The 13,214-nt window shown below is 50.4% G+C and overlaps 1 long non-coding RNA gene across 2 annotated transcripts in view; it reads right to left on the bottom strand.

The window, feature by feature from the left end:
• LOC132660899 (uncharacterized) overlaps positions 1–269 on the bottom strand; it is a 183,018-nt gene extending 182,749 nt beyond the window's left edge. For both annotated transcript variants that reach the window (XR_009601955.3, XR_013550029.2), the window contains exon 1: positions 96–269. This is a non-coding gene — a long non-coding RNA (uncharacterized LOC132660899). The remainder of the gene's footprint in view (positions 1–95) is intronic.
• Positions 270–13,214: the final 12,945 nt, after the last annotated feature.

Below are 13,214 nucleotides of genomic sequence, written 5' to 3'. Positions count from 1 at the left end.
GGAGGAGAGGGCAGAGAACGCAAGAACCAGCACTTTTTCCTGGAAAGCAATGTTTGAAAGGCCTCCCAGCCTCTCCAAGCAGGGAGGAGTCCCACCTGGGATTGTTGAGAGCCCGGGCTGCAGGCTGCCGGCTGCTCTAGCCTCCACTCCCCGGGTTTCTGAGTGACTCCTCTGGTCTTACTTCTTGGGGTCACCACCCCTATACCGCGCCCTTCCTCCGAGGGCTCAGTTGGTTGATGCTGAGACTGTAGAGGGAAGGACAAGATGAAATCTCCAGCACAAACATGCGAAGTCATCTGCTGGTGCCCCCTGCTCCACAAAGAAGCCACCCTGAACCAACTGGAGAGCATGATTAATTCTCAGAACTCCAAAGGTCTAGCCACCTTATGCTCCCATTGGTGCCTAGGGGTCCCCCTAGAGGCCCCACTATCGAATTGAAAAGTGACCGTTCCTGAACCCGGCTAGATATTAAGGGGAGCATCTTTAGCATTTACTGGGCACCTTCCACAGTCAGATGATAGGCAGTGGAGGAGAGAGCTTCTTTGGGGATCACGGACCCAGATTTGAGGTAGCCTGTGAGCCCAGGAGATGGGACTACGCTTCCTTTACCTTTCTCACACCCTCAATTGGCACCCAATTGGTGCTGGGCAAATGCTACAACAGACACTTGCGTTCGGGAATAAAAAGTGAACCAACAGAGCCAGGGATACGAGGCACCTGCACATACACCCATCAAACTGGCAGCCACTCATCCCAACCCCTCGGGGCTTGGTCCTGGAGCCCCCCGCAGGAGGAGGAGAAAAAGAGGCAGCTTCCCAGGGGACTGCTCCACGCTGAGGTAGCATACTGGCTGCTGTGCTCTGGGGAACCAGCTCCCTGCCTAAACGCACAGATGGACAGATAGGTCTTATTAAGCATACGACATTCAGGGGCCTCATCTGGAAAAGACATTGATTCTAAACGGCTGTTTGCCATCGACAAGCCACGGCACCAAGGCAGACAGCTCTGGGTTATCCGGCTTGCGTGCCCTCCCCTACTGCCCCACCCCCTGCGTGGACACACACAAGCACCCCAGAGCCCCTCTGCCCTGGCTCTGTGCCTGAGCTGATACTGCATTCCGGGCTGCGGACTCGCTTGGTAGAGCACAGGTGCCAGCTCATCGCTCCCTGTCCCCTGGGGACCTCAGGCCCAGCTGTAGCAGCCAGGCAGCCTTGGGACCCTGCAGTCCTCACCAGCCCCCACCCATAGAGCCCATCAGCACAGCCCCCCATCTCCCTGTCCCCTCTCCCACCCCATCCTCCCTTCTTACTGCTTATGCCTGTGTAGGCAGGAGGCAAAGCAATGCGAATACATTAACATTTCCTTAATTCTATCTGCGCCTCCAAAACTCTGAGTCACAACTGGGTGGGTTTTCCTGCCTCGTGAACTGTCAGCCTCATTCAGAAATGCCATTTTCTACTTTGCTCCTGGATCAGCAAGAGGGCAAGGGGTGGGGCCCATGGGGTGAGAAGTGGGCACACCCAACCCGTGCTGATCCTTGCCCAATGATGATGAGGTCAGGGCACGGGCAGCTCCAAAGAGAAGCCGTACAGGATTCTACCAAGAACCCGAAGGTCAGCACCTTGCCTTTGTAGAGCAGTTTTTACGTTTTACAAAAGTGCACTTGCCTATATTATTTTGTCGTTTGTACACCCATTGCACATAAGTGGAAACTGAGGCATGATGATCCAAAAGCCTTGGCCTGGGTATCACACAGCAAGTAATGATAGAGTCAAGACTAATACCTTACCCTCTGACTCCAAGTCCATGCATCTGCTGGGGAAGGTGCAGGCAAAGTCACGTACCCCCCACCCCGGGGCTGGAGAGCTAACATTTGTTTGACCCTATAGCCGCGGTCTGGCACCAGAAACCTCAGACGTACCTTCTCGGCCAAAAGTGTTTTCAAAGAAGTGGGTCTGGCTGTCTGAGGCACGGCACACATTCTCCAGTTGTCCACATCACCCCCACCCCCTACTGTGTTGCAGTGATCCATTCACACATGCTCATTCCCTGCCTGGCTCTGGAATTTGCCCCTCACATGAGCTTTCTGCCACCTAAGGACAGTTCCACATTCACCTAGAGAAAGGGGGGAGCACCAATGGAGTGTGACCTCCAGGATGTTAGATAGTCCCCAGCGCTCAGAAATGGCTGGCTGCTAACACGTATTAAATTCTATGTTCAAGGCAGTCTGTTGGGCACTGGGTGGATAGGAAGATGATTAAGTGTGGCCCTTTCCCTCCAGCAATGTAGTCGGTCACAGAAAACAGACACAATAATTATATCAGAAGCCAGTGGCATGGGTACAAAGATGCCGTGGAAAGATGGCAGCCTAGGGGAGCGGGGCAAGGATGATGAAATGGGTGGATGTGCAGGGGGGGAGGCGAGAAGGCACCCAAACACAAGGACTTTCTCCTCTGATGCCTCTGAGGCATGAAGACTCCTGATGGCTTAGGACCCTGCTCCAGCCACTCAGCCACTCCCCACCTGGATGTGCCTGGGCTTCTGATGTCAGGATTCAGAGCCTCGCCTTGCCAGCGTGAGCATTTGACTACAGCGACTGTGCTCAATTGAGTGTCTGTCCTCTCTGGCTTAGCATAAGGGAAACTCAGAAAGAAGCTACCAGATTCTTCCACGAGTCAGTCCTGCTTGAACACAAGGAATACTGGGACTTGGTACCAAGGGCTGGTGGGAAAGGAAGAAGAGCCAGAGCCAGTGTGGCCGGGACAACGGAAAACTCATGGGGTCCATGGGGTTCTCAGAAATCCAAGAGAGCAGGGAAGGCACAGAACTTTCTTGAGCCTGCACTGATATCCAGTGTCCCCAACCCAGCAGGTGGAATTTCCTATAATGGGGCTATTTCTAGAGGAGCACGTCTCTACCAGTTGAAAGATATTTTAGAAGTAATGCATTCCAAACAATAAAAAAAGTAAACTTTGCAAAGCATTTGCTTGATTAAATCAGAGTGGGTTCATGTGTGTCCACAGAATACTCGTTCATTTATTCATTGGCCATTCATTCATTTCACAGATACTAAGCCCTGATTACAGAAGCTAGGCACTGTACCTCTCAGTCTTACTTGTTGTACCACTGAATGTACTCTTGAACGGTAAAGGAAAAAAGTAGTGACCACCCAGTCGCTCGGACACGCCACAGAAGTGTCCTGTATGCACCCAGCATCTGTGCATATGATGGTGAAACACAGTTGAGAAACCTAGTTCTAAAGGCTGGCCAGGCACTTCCTGCACCAGGCCACATTGTCCCCTGGCTATGGGCCTCCAGCCCCCTTGATGAGGGTCCAGGCCCGGAACCTGCTGCATAATAAATCTCAACAAACTCACGGTCATTCAAAGCATGCTCCCTCCACTGACCCCTGGGAGTTCATAAACTTTGTCTTCAAAAATCTTACACGCACACACACCACCTCATCGGCGCATCGTGTTCCAGAGCCCCAACGCTGTTTCCTCTTCCTGTTCTTTGTCCCAAGACAGTTAGTGCTCTCCTTCCCACTTATACCCATCACATCCTCTTCTCGTCCAGAGTAGACTTAATGAGAAGTAGACTTAATGAGACTGATGGACTAAATTCCCCTGGTAGACTAGGGCCCATCACAGCCCAGAGTTCCCTAACCGAGCCTCTTCTGGTGAAATGCCAGGCTGTCTTAGACCTACCAAGATGGTATTCGAGTGCTTTAGAAAGCTGGAAGGAAATTTAGGGCTCGTCTGGTTTTACAGCTTTAGGAGGCAGAAGGACACCAAACTGGCTAATGATTGCACTGGCTGTCACTTCATAACAAGTCACCCTGAAACTTAGTGCCTAAAAGCAATACTCATTTATTTAGCGCACAATTCTGAGGACTAGAAATTTAGGCGGGGCTCGGCTGATTGGACCTCTTGCAGGTCAGCGAGGCGGCTCTGCTTCTGGGGACTGTCAACTGGGCAATGGGAGACAACAGGGCCACGTGTCTCTCACCATCTCATCCAGCGGGCCGGTCTGGGTGACAGCAGAGTTCCAAGAAAGTGAACAGAGGCAGGCAAGCCTTTTGAGGACTAGGCTCGGAACCAGCACGTCCACACTCCTGCTGAATGCTATTGGCCCAAGCAAGTCATAGGACAGCCCGGATTCAAGGGGGATGGCAATAGACCCCACATCTTAATGAGAGGAGCTGCAGTGTCACATGGCAAAGGGTGGGGACAGAGAGAGGCATGAAGCATTGTGACCGTTTTTTGCCATCTTGAGCCAGGATGGGAATTCAAGTCTCCTGACTCTGTGTTGAAGGTATAGCACCCACTTCTGATTCAGTCCATGCAAATCTTACCCACTGTCCATTCTAGTCTCCTCCTCTGCAATTCAGAAGAATCTGTTCTAGAAGGAAAAAAACTCAGCATAGGACAGTGGGTCAAGTGCTTCTGTGTCCTCGGTGTAGAGTCAGGAGAAAGAGTAGGAGCCCGGCTTCTATCTATACCAGCATCCCCCCAGCACACCCCTCACCTCTGACTCCCACCCTCTCCAGGACAGAGGCCAGAATTCCTCCCTCTGTCCCCTCAGCAAAGCCTCAGATTCCAGATTTCTTTTTTTTTTTTTTCAACTATCCCACATAACTGTAAGCTCCCTACTGCTCCACAGCCCTGGAAGGGGGGACGACAGCCAATTCTCCGACACCGAACAAGCTAGCCCCTGGAGTCACTCTTGAAACACCACCAATGTGTTATGCCAACTTCTTTTCTGGGGGAGAACAAAAGCTATTTTTCCTCTCTTTTCTTCCCCTGATGGAGAGAACCAAGACCCCTTTTTGAATTCAACTTTCTCTTCTCTGGCATTAAAAAAAAAAATTTTGAAAACAAATCTGTCAAAATTCCCACCCTGCCTTCCCAGTTACATTTTTTAATTCAGTTGGCTCCATGCGGGGGAGTCTTCTATTAATAGGTATACCAGGAGGCTTAGCAACTCAGGCAGAAGAGCACCTATAAGAAGACTGCAGAGGGCTGACGCCGGAACAGTGAGCAGGAATCAAACCGGGCTTAATTAGGAAAACATGACTTCCCTATTAACGTCCCTGTCCGTGAGATGCTGCCGCTAGGAAAAAAAAATGCCAAGAAGCTTATTTGTTTTGCAATTACGGATGAAATAAAAAATTACTTGGTCTAATTGGACCTCTTTTACTAAAAGAAGCGTGTAAAATAACCCCAGTTTCATTAGCAACTCAAAATGCACCACTCCGTGTGCTACATATGTTTAAGCGAAATGTGGAGGGTCAATTTGCTATGTAAATTTCCACAAATTTGGCTAAACTAAAACGATTAACCTAATGTGTATGCAAATTAAGTTAATTGATAACGACTTTTCTCCAGGAACTTTAAAAGGGGGGGGGGGGAATATATTCCAATTGTAACAATCCTCCAAAGTGCTCTGTCACCCAGTAACGAAATGATATCTTGACAAATTAAAGAAAATATAATGAAATCAGATTAATTAATGCCAAGGCCAATTAGCACATGCAAAGAAACAAATCTCACTAACAGACAAATCCAGCAATAATTTGAATGAGATTTTTGAAAGCTTTCCCTATTTGTCAATTTGTGTGTGTGTGTGTGTGTGTGTGTGTGTGTGTGTGTGTGTGTGTGTGTTTAATTCCATCTTTGAAATGTTCTCTTTTGTTTAGGATGTAAGAGCTGGAAAGGACCATACAGTCTGAAACCTCTACTTTAACTGGTTAGGAAACTGAGCCTCAAAAAGGGGAATTTATTTGTGGAAGGTGGCCTGGGCACATTGGCACTGGAGCCTACAGAAAGCACCCTGTCTGCCAGCAACACCCTCTGACGTAGGAAGGCATTCCGTTGTCCCTGTGTGGGAGCGCCCTGCTCTGCAAAAGAAACACCCACACTCTCATTCTTCCCAGGAGACAGTTGCTTACCCAGCTTGGAGGCAGAAAGAACATTCTAGAAGGCCCCTTCAGCTCTGGGACTAACTGATCCTGTAGTCTGCATTGGAATGTTTACCATATTACAATGCAGTCTATATTAGAATATACCTATATATTTCAGAATTGAGGGGATTTTCATCTTGAGTCTCTTGTCCTTGACTCAGGACAGCCTTGTTGTGCCAACGGCAATCATCAAAGCAAGCTGCAGAGGCTAACCCCAGTCCACACTGGGCTCACCTTGAACCCTTATGCAGTTCATAGTCAACTGTCAGGGCTGATCACTTTGGCCATGAAAGTTTCAGCCCACCTCTCTCCTTTCCCCACTCCCCTCAGCTAAGGACTTTGAGCTAAAAGGCAAAACTCTGGGTTGGTTTTTTTATTTTTATTTATTTTTTCTTGGTTTTCCAGACGATTGTTGCTGATAGATTAAAGTCTGAATTGCTTCCACTGGGATCCTCAGACAATGGCAGAGTGGAAGGAGAGGTAGCTCTGGATGGAGCTGGGGCACCAGGGAGTGCACAATCCCCAGTCAAGCCGCCAGAGGCAGTGGGAACAACACAAACAGAGCCCACGGGGCTCATTCCAGGGGCTCCCGCTTGGGGTGGCCTCCTTTGGTGAACTCCCAGGCTTTGGGTTCAGCTCTTGCCTGGACTTAGGCAAGGCTATATGTCATGGCAAGCTGGAAGAGTACGAGCAGGACAATAGATACTAGCTGGGAAGTCAATAGACCCATCACCTGGCCACTGACCTTGGCCAGCACATTTCCTCTCCCTGGCTGTCAATTTCCTCCCCTGTAAAACAAGGGAATAGAGATGGGGTAAATAATCTCTTCCAGCTCTAACCCCAAGTCTCAGCTTTCTGGGCACAGTTTTAGGCTCAACAAGCACCAGCCACAGAGGTCTGTTGAGAAGATTCATCAGTTTGTATATGTAAAGTGCTTCAAACAGGCAGATGGTAAGTGATCAATAAATATTAGCTTATACGGTTTTTATCCTGCCCCGTGGTCCTTCACCCCTGCTTGAACACTCTAGTTGCATGGATTGCTAAAACACTTGAACAACCAGACAAGGGTGGGGCGGGGCTCTGTTTTGTAGGGGTTTGCCAACTACCTAGGTGTACCTAACCCCACCATGGCTGGTTGCAAGCGGTCAACGTGACCTAAAAGAGCTCACGAAATTCCTAAAAATTTAGCAAGTAGCTTTTGCAAGCCAGTAGGGGACAGAACCAGAGAAATGCAATGCCACACATTCTCAAGTACCTGACTGTTGCCCATCTTGCACATGGGCAGACTAGATGTTAAATACAACGTACTTGTGGATCTTCTCTCACACAGCAGTTTGCGGCCAACACCAATTCCCTCCCTACCTATGAATGTATCCCCACCCCACCCCCCTCAACCCTCCAAGCAGAGCAATCTGTGTGTACTTTGGAAACATAAACTCACATTATCATTAATCTAAGCCAAGCATCATTGAGAAAGCAAATCTGCTGAAAAGAAACATTTACTCATTTTTAAATTTTGATGATGTATATATTAATCACTGTTGGGGATTATCCACTCCATGTACTTTTGGGAGAATCAGTCACCTTGTCCCGGGCCTTTGACCCCAGCCTCCATTCTGGCAGCGTGGCCTATCTTGTTGGGATTGTTTCACCTAGATCCTGAACTTGACATTCCTCCTGCTCCCGGAAAGTTGGTTATTTACCGACTCAAAATGGAGAATTAAAAGAAGAAAAATAAAGCACCTTTCCCAGCGGGGGCCATAAAAGGCTCATGAAGTCATAAAGACAATTACTGGCAGGCCTATATGGAATACCCTCTGTGAATCATCTGTCTTCTGCTGGCAATAAAGGCACATAGCAAATTAACCATGAGGGAGGCCCGCTCACTTACCCTGTAATTAGACAGAGCTGCAAGATGCTTCCTTTCAAACTTCGTGTGGGAGGATCCATTCTGGCTCCAGGTGGCCCTGCCACCCAGCCTGGCCAGTCTTGGGCAACTCCTTTGGCTATTGGGCACAGGCACCAGGCCTGGAGCTGGGAGGCAAGGACAGGGCCTCCTGTCTGAGGGTGAGGTGCCCCCCCCACCAAGGCCCTTACAGTCTATTTAGAGAGGTAGGCAGCATGTAAAGAGTCAGAAGTGACCATGAGCTTTTCAGACGGCCTTTCTTCCCCACCCCATCCTTCACCACTTGCTAGCACAAGCTCTACCTTCTAGCCACATTAAAGAGGCTCTTTCTCAAGTTCATTGTCAACCTTCTGTCCTCCATACCTTCACAAGTGCTGTTCCCCTCTGCCTGGAACATCTCTCTCTGCACAAGCTCTTGGCTTCCAGAGACACAGAGTGGATGGCAAGCTCTCTGTGAAGCCTTCCCTGACAAGTCTCTAGGCATGTTAACGCATTCTCTCCCCGCCCACCTTGGTTACTCTGTCCTTAGCACATGAGTTATAAATACTTGTCTTGGAATCTTTCTGCTCGCCCCAGATCGTGACGTTGAAGCAAGGCAAAGGCTGGCGAATGTCTTGAAAGCCCATTTGTCATCCTACCCCAATCCTAGCTTCCAGCACCATGAACTTACCCAACTAAGTGCTCAACAAATGTTAATTAAAAGGATATAGCACAAAAAAAAAAGTAGTAAAAAGTGGAGCTTATGACATATTTAAAAGAGGGGGTAAGAGCTGCATGTAGTTCCACAGCCAAGTCCAGACCCAGGGAGGACAGCTGGGCTTACAGGCCTGGCCCTCACATCTAGCAGAGGTAGTCTCCGTCCCTCCTTCCTCTCCAGGTTCTGAGGTTCTTCCTCCTCACTTAGGACCCTGCTTTGTGCAGTCAACACCTCAACCCTGGCTTTGTATTTAGAAGAGGGAAACAAGAGGGGGTCAGAGAGGGTCCCTTTGTCTCAAGACAATCATCTAGGACATTCGGCAACCAAGGGGCAGAGGCAAGCATGCAAATTAGCGCTGGCCCACAAGCCCTACGCTGAAAATAAGTCTGCTGGAAGCAAGATCGATTGCCAGCTCAAAGTGAAAGATGAGGTGGTGATGATGCTGTGTTTCCCTGAGCTCAGTGCATAGACAGCCGGAACCTTCCCTGGAACACTGGGGAGAGAGCAAAGGTAAATAATCATGGGAAAGATGTGAGAATGTGCAAGCCGATGGTTGGAGTCTGAACACGGACACCCTTTGGGGCAGAGAGGATCCACAGAAGAGCCACATCAGCTGCCAGATGCCTGGATGAGCCATTTCACCATGGCGGGTCCTTGCCCTTTTGAAAGTGCTGTTACTGAAGCTCTCCCCAAGCTTCCTATAGGGCCAGATAATCAGAGAAAGGCTTTTCAGTCACACAATGGATACTTACTCATTGAGAGCCTACCATGAACCAGGCACTGCTCCTGAAGCCGGAGATACTATAGGAAACAAAACAGTCCTAACCCTCATGGAGCCTACACTCCTGAAGTGGCAAGTGGCCGGGGGGGGGGGGGGGGGTGGCGAGGGGGCAGATACACAAGTCATTAATGCCAGCTATTTTTCACAAGAGTGTAAAATGGGGTCTTGACCCAACCTGAGAGGTCAGGAAGGGCTACCCGGAGGAAGTTACATTTCCACTGAGACCAATGGGGTGAGTGACAGTTACTGTGGTAAGAACAGAAAGAATGTTCCAGGGAGAGAGAGCAAAAGGCTCTATGGCAGCAGGGAGCACCAAAAGGAACCAATGACGGGGCACCTGGGTGGCTCAGTTGGTTAGGTGTCTGACTTCAGCTCAGGTCATGATCTCACGGTTGGCGGGTTCGAGCCCCGTGTTGGGCTCTGTGCAGACAGCTCAGAGCCTGGAGCCTGCTTCAGATTCTGTGTCTCCCTCTGTCTCTGTTTCTCCCCAGATCGTTCTCTCCTCTCTCTCTTCCTCCCTCCCTCCCTCCCTCTCTCTCTCTCTCTCTCTCAAAAATAAAGAAACTTAAAAAAAATATATTTTTAAAAGCAACCAACCTGGCCACGAGATGGGCTGGAGGGGAGACCAGTAGTTGCTGAAATCTGGCTACTATGAGACCACGTGTAGGCCAGGCTGAGGATGTGAACTTGCCGAGGCGAGAAGTCAAGGGAACTCAGCAGGTGCCAGGTGACTCAGCAAGCCTGGCCTCCTGGCATAGGGCCGCATCCCCCAAGCCCGCTGTGCCCAACAGAACGTGCTATGTCAAATTCACACAGAGGGTCCTCTTGGTACCTGATGAGCATGATCTCTAGGGAACTCTGAAGCCCCCTCAGCCCTAGGCTTCAATAAGTCCTTGAAAGAAGTGGGTCATCATATTACAGTTGGTATGGGGGATGGGGTGCCAGGGACGTGGACCCAAAGCCAGAACAGCCTTCTGTGTCATTAGTTTCCTACTCGGACCACCACGCAGTTTCACCTCCGATAGTCTCCTCACCCCTCCGGAGGTGGGCGAAGGGAGGGATCCCACGGAGGCCTCCTGATCTGAGCAGGACTGAGCAGGACTGGCCATGACTGCCACAGATACAGGGCCGCCCTGGTCAGACAGCCTCTATGGGTCCAGCCTTGCTGGTGCTCTGCTCCACACTGTCAGTTTCTGTGAGAGGATGCCCAGGGACACAGAGCCCCCAAGGAGAAGGCATTGTTTGCACAAAGCGACTGTCTTTGCCTTAGGCCAGCATCTCAGCTGGACTCAGTCCCCAGCCAGCTTGGCTGGTGGTAGGTGGCACTGGGACCAACGAGGGCACTCTGTCAGACTCCATCCATCAGGACGTCATGGTGGGCACCATAGGCGCCAGTGCCCCAGGGCTCTGCCTCCAGCCCCAGTGCCTGGGGAAGAAAGGCGGCTTCTTCCCTTCCCGGTTCTGTGGTCCTGCAGTGGCCACAGCCCAGCGCCAGCCTCCCCCCGTCCCCCGCCCCCCGCCCCCCGCTGCCATCCATATCACATCCCTAGCAGCACATTCCTGAGCTCAGACTTCCTACCCCACCCTGGCAGGCTAAGCATGTCAACACCGTCCTCCAGATTTGTTTACAGTAATATAATGTAACACAGTTTCCATGGATAGACTCTAACTGTGGGCCTGGTACCAGGCAGAAAGCTAGGGATGCAGCTATGAGCAAATGGGCAGCCTTGCTCGGGTGACATTGTTTCAAAACGGTGTGGCATTTGGCAGCAATGTAAAGTGTGGTGGCTCAGCTTTCTAATCTGCTAAAAAGGAGTCACAGAGGCAGCGACCTTATCGCAAGGGATTGTCGGGAGGAATGAATGAGACAAGCATGGAAATAACGCAGCACCCGGTACAAAGTAAATCCTCCATGTTGACTATTATTATTAGCTATTTATGGGGCATCCCTGGGGCACCAGGCACTGTGCTATAGGACTTCCAAACATGCCATTTGTCCTTCATCACAACTGTACGAGGCGTGCGGTATTAAACCGTCTCGGGAGCACCTGGGTGGCTCAGCAGGTTGAGCGTCCAACTTTGGCTCAGGTCACAATCTCGCAGTTAGTGAATTCAAGCCCCACATGGGGCTCACTGCTGTCAGCACAGAGCCCACTTCGGATCCTCTGTCCCCATCTCTCTCTGTCCCTCCCCCTCCTCTCAAAAATAAACATTAAAAAAAATAAATTAAACCGTCTCACACAGATGGAAACGGAAGCACAGCGAGTAGATTTTGATCCCAGATCTGTGTGGCTCCAAACCACTGAACTGTCCTGCCCACTAGGTACGGGACCCCAGATGCCGCTTATGCTTTCTGCTCTCAGGAGCGGGAAAGAGGAGACCTGTGAGCCTCAAGCTTCCCAATCAGTTATCTAGGGCAAGAGCTGTCGCTTCAAAATGTCTTGGGTCAACATGGGATGCTCACCACATTTACCTCTAAACAAAGGGAGAGGTGAGAGAATGTCTGATAGAGGAAGGACACTGGGATTCAGAGGCAGAAGTCTTGCCCACCACCTATTGGCCGTGTGACCTTGAGCAATATACGTAACATCCCTGACACTCCCTTCCCCATCTGCAAAGTGGGCTAATAACTTCCTTCGTAGAGATGCTCTGAGGATCAGATTAGATACTGTCTATGAAAGTGAGCTTTCTCCACCTTAACATGATACCCAACCGTAAAGAATTGTCACTGAGGGACACTTACTTAGAAGAAATAAGTTAAATTGTAAGAAGACCTTGGTTTAATTTAACACATGAGTATTGAGTGCCTGCTATAGCAAAGGCACATACTCAAACTCAAAGATGAGACCAGGAAAGGAATGCAACGTCTTCCAGGGGTGCTATGGCGCTCATGGACCAGGTTCAGGGTGGAGGCAGAATCACCCAGAGAGGCATTTTCACAGACATTTCCAGAAGAGGATAAGGAGGATGCTGGTCAGGGGCGGGCGCTCCAGCAGAACACAGACTGATCAAAGGCAGAGGCAGGCAGAGTCCAGCGTGGCTGGACCACAGTGTATACACATGAGGGCACAGGGGAGAGTCGACGAAGCTGGCACAATTATTATCCCCATTCGACAGATGGAGACACTGAGGCACAGAGTGGTTACAGAAGTCACACAGCAAGTACGTAGGGTTGCAATCAGCCAGAGGTCTGGCTCCAGAGTCCACGCTCTTAACTACATACGGCCATACGGCCCAAGGTCAGACTGTGGCCACAGGAAGAAGATGAACGAGGGGGCCCCACAGACATCCTGCACTTCACTGGATGAGAAGATAAAGAAGGAGGAGTTAGGAGGCTCAGTGAGTGGACCCAATGATTAGAGCCAGTAATCAGAAGTCATAATGTGTCTGAGGCCTTTTCAACCCTGAATGACAGGGTCCCCTCCCCGAGCACACAGGTAGCACCCCGGGCTTGTGGGGTCCCGTAGCCAGAGCAACTTGGTCAGGGCTCATGTGGGAAGATGACGTCATTACTTCGATGGCCCGGTTAGCACCCCAGTCCCCAGATGCCACAGCGCCCCTGGTAGGTTCTCTGGACCCCAGGCCACAAGGTTAGGAACCCAGATGCTCCCCTCACTCTCAATCCTTTAAGATGGTAACGCCACGGAACTCCTGGCCTAATCTATCTCATTTGTGCTGTGCAAGTTGGAACAGGTGCAGTCCTGCAGCATCTATGCACCTTACCCCGGATGAGCCAGCCAGACTCCTGCCCCCCAAGGGGACGTAGCAACCTAGCCTTCTTGTTTACTGGTGGCGGGAGGCCAGGGTACACAGAAAGACGGGCAGAATGGGAAGAATTTAGGCTTTGGCGGCTGACCAGCAAAAATTT

Source organism: Panthera onca, chromosome D1 (genome assembly GCF_046562875.1).
Source record: "Panthera onca isolate mPanOnc1 chromosome D1, mPanOnc1 haplotype 2, whole genome shotgun sequence".
Lineage (NCBI taxonomy): Eukaryota > Metazoa > Chordata > Mammalia > Carnivora > Felidae > Panthera > Panthera onca.
The sequence above is the reverse complement of the archived record's forward strand: the minus strand, read 5'-3'. Positions and strand labels throughout refer to the sequence as shown.